General features: G+C 43.5%; 2 pseudogenes; one reads left to right on the forward strand and one right to left on the reverse strand.

The window, feature by feature from the left end:
* Positions 1-913: 913 nt before the first annotated feature.
* LOC100944611 lies at positions 914-2067 on the reverse strand (annotated as a pseudogene).
* Positions 2068-2632: 565 nt separating this feature from the next.
* Positions 2633-4050, forward strand: part of LOC111724550 — a 33390-nt pseudogene continuing 31972 nt past the window's right edge.

The following is a 4050-nucleotide window of genomic DNA, read 5'->3' on the forward strand; positions in this document are numbered from 1 at the left end:
TCAGCTTAAGTGATCCTCCTGCCTCAGCCTCCCAGAGTGCAAGAATTATAGGCATGAGCCACCACACCAGGCCCTTTCACCATTTTGTTAAACTGATGATGACACACATTTAGAAGAGTTAAGATTAGAGTTGCCAGATCAAGTCCTACCATGTAGAATGACCATTTAAATTTAAATTTCAGATAAGCAATGAATACTTCTTTAGTATACTATGTCCCATATATTGCATGAGACACACTTACACTAAGAAGTTACTTGTTGTTTATAGGAAATTCAAATTTAACTATCTTATATTTTTACTAGCTAAATCTGGTGATCTTACTAGGAAAGAGCCACTAGTCTTAATCAGGATGGGTCTATTTTGTCTCTTTATTTTAATATATTTAATTTGGTTTATCAATATCCCTCACTTGAAAAAAGTATGTGCTGATGTACAACACATACAAAAAAGTACACTTATCATGAGTGCATAGTCATTGGACTTTCCCAAACTGAACACAACTCACATAACCAGAACCCTCGTCATAACTCAGAATGTTACCACCTCCTTAAAAGCCTCCCTTGGTGCCCTCTTCCACCCACCAAGGGTGACTACTGTCCTAACTTCTAACATATAGGCTAGATTTGTTCATTTCATTTTTTTTTTAAAGAATGAAAACAACATACTTTATTATAAATAAGGAATAAGGAAACTTCCCTAGGAATCTCTGAGAAGCAACTTTTTTTTTTTTAGAGAGAAGCAATTGAAGAACACAAACCCATATGATTATTTTTTATATCTAGCACAGAAAATCATATTACATTCATACGGTTTATAAATAATTTCCAACGGTTTATAAATAATTTCCAGTCTGGCCTAACCAACTATCTTTGGCAATAGTGTCTGCTGCTAAATATAGACAAAAACTCCCTTCTAATCTAGCAAGCATTCTAGCTCCATTTCAAAAGCAGACATCAGAACCTGCTGTTATAAGAGAAGGAAAACTCATGAGTTTGAGACCAACTTGAGGCAAGAGCAAGACCCTGTCTCTAAAAGGGAGGGTAAGAGAGAGAAAGAGTAGGGTAAATGAGCATTAGAACTCATAATTCAAGTTCTCCCTGAGTGAGTTCCTTGATCGTTCATGCAACGATCAATTATTATTAATTATTAACAGCATTAATAAGTAAAGAGATCCAACTATATTCTGCCTGAGGGGTCACATGGCTTGCTTTTGTAATTTCAAGTGCCTTCTTTAAAATATATACAAGTTTCACAGAATTTGAAAATACAGAATTAATTCATACAGTTAGGTAGCACATAGGTGGATATATGCTCAGAGCCAAATCATCCATACTGGGGCTGATTTCATCGGAAATATTCACAATGTCATCCACCTGGGCCACCTGATCTTTCTTCCCATTCTCTGCCACTAAGATCAGGATTTTCTTCAGGCAGGCTTTGGATGCCCTCAGAGTACAAGGCATGGGATTATGAGCTCTTGGTCTTCCTCTGACCAGTGTAAGTCCTGATTGGTTGGAAACCCCAACACATCATCCTCATCATTATGGTTCTGAGAGGTGTCCTCTTCACTGTCATTTGAGAGGCTGCAGTAAGGGTCACATTCTTCCACAGCCTGCTCATTTCTTCACGTGCATACTTCACAAGATCCACAATTTGTCAGCATTACAAGGGCTGCAGCTTTGTTATTTCTTGGTATCCGAGGCACCTGCTGGCATGCAACCCAGACACTGTTGCAGGAAATAAGGTCTTTGTTGTCAGTGCTCTGAGCCGGAGTAATGGAAAATGCTTCCACAAGCTGAGCCATGCCATCCACGATGTCCAAAGTGGTGCCTCATACTAGCTTTCTCACAGTGACCCCTGGATCATTAGGAAGTGAATAGTATTCTGCAATTATTGCCTTGATAGCAGCATGGACTTGTTCACGGAACCTCTGGGTTTCTGAGTCTTCTCCAAAACACCTCCTTGGTGGTCTCCTGGGCTTTGCCAATCCCCACTCTAGGCTCCACTGCCAAGTGCCGAAGCTGCCCCACAGGCAGAGCCAGGCTAGAGACCACAGTGCTCGCCATCTCAAATGCTGGCGGGAGTTCACAGACTTATGCCAACAATCATCCCAGCCTGAGCTGCACTGCAATCCTAGGGGGAAGGAGCCTGGGAACGTGGCTGGGAAACATGTTCTTGGCCACCCTGGGGAGAGAAGGAACTTGCCTTGTTCCTGGAGTCGACTCTGGGGGAAGCGGGAAAGAGGAGGGAAATGGGCTGGGAAGCTGGTCACAACACAGTGATGGGAGATGGAAGAACTTAGTTTTGGGCTTGGTTGGATAGGCAGAGAGGATGCAGCTCCATTTCCGGCCCACCTAGTTTTGCTTATTTCATTGCTATTTTAATTTAGTGTCAGTGGCCTCATTCTTATATTCTAAAAGAATATTCACCTACTTAGGAGAAACATGGACTCCAGCACCAAGTTAAATGATCCATTGATTGGAAACAATTGAGGTTGGGGAAAAGGTCACTTTCCTCCATGTTAAGTGAATTCTGTAAGTAGCATATTTATCCAGAACCCCATAGCAAGTAGCAAGTGGGTAGAACCTTCCAGAAGATCTAAGAGATAATAAAGGCAGAAATCTAGAAGTCATGGGTCAGCAGGATATGGTCAGGTTATGGACTTTTGGCCAGGAGGGGCTGAAAACCAAGTAGGTGGTTTAGTCAGTGGCACCTGACAGCCAGTAAAAACTAAGCATTTGACACACTCCCCCATGTGCAGCTTTATGAAGGTGATCTGATGTGTCACTGTCACCCCAGCAAGGATTTCCTATTGGCAGTGTTAATTTGCAGTGGCACAACTTAGTTGAATAAAGCCATTGGATGAAGCCATGAAATTTCCCTAAAGCTATCATTCCCTCAAATCGTAGATAGGATACTGTTCCCTTTTTACCACAGTGCCGCAAACACATCCCCATAACTAAGGACAGGAGATCAGAACTCAGAAAGCCCTTTTCTTTTCTCCCTAGTAGTGTTGAAGGGGACAACTACAGGAAAAAAGCCCTAAAAGAGAGCATCGTATCTTCAACAGGAGTTTCATCCCCAGGAAAAGATGGAGTCTCCAGGGACTCACTACAGTTTGCTGAATATCCACCAATGCTTCCCTGGAGCTGAGCCCACACGGCTGAGTCACATGGCAGCAATTGGGTAAAGAACCAGAAAGCACGCCGTCAAGGATTCTTCACTGACTGGAATCTGAGGATAGGATTCATGTGGTTCAATTTAGGAATGATATTTCACCGGGTGGTGCTAGGAGATCTGAATAGTTTCTGAGCAGTAGCCTTCCAGACAAAAGTGAGACACTCACATCCTCTCTGCCTATCCAACCAAGCCCAAAACTAAGTTCTTCCATCTCCCATCACTGTGTTGTGACCAGCCTCCCAGCCCATTTCCCTCCTCTTCCCCCTTTCCCCCAGAGTCAACTCCAGGAACAAGGCAAGTTCCTTCTCTCCCCAGGGTGGCCAAGAACATGTTTCCCAGCCACGTTCCTAGGCTCCTTCCCCCTAGGATTGCCAAGAACAAGCTTCAGAACAAGGAAGAAAAGTCCCAAGTTTCACAAAACCCCCAAGTTCTCAGTAGGTGAACAATGGTAGAACACTTACCAAGACTTGATTAATTACTGTTGTATAACCATAACCATTGTGATATGAGATATATCCATTGTCAACCAAAGTTGTATTAATCATTGTTATATTACTGTAACCATTGCTGTATCCATGACTACCAGAGCTGTAACCCCCCTTAACCAGCCACATTTTGCTTCTGTAATATACTTGCACAAAACGTATAAAAGACAACCCGGCTTGGTGCCTGTGGCTCAACCGGCTAAGGCGCCAGCCACGTACACCTAAGGTAGCGGGTTTGAATCCCCAGCCCGGACCGCCAAACAACAATGACAGCTGCAACCAAAAAAAAAATAGCTGGGCGTTGTGGCGGGTGCCTGTGGTCCCAGCTACTTGGGAGGCGGAGGCAGGAGACTCGCTTGAGCCCAGGAGTTGGAGGTTGCTGTG

Source organism: Otolemur garnettii, unplaced genomic scaffold (assembly GCF_000181295.1).
Source record: "Otolemur garnettii isolate 467f Iridium unplaced genomic scaffold, OtoGar3 scaffold00024, whole genome shotgun sequence".
In the NCBI taxonomy this organism is placed as follows: domain Eukaryota; kingdom Metazoa; phylum Chordata; class Mammalia; order Primates; family Galagidae; genus Otolemur; species Otolemur garnettii.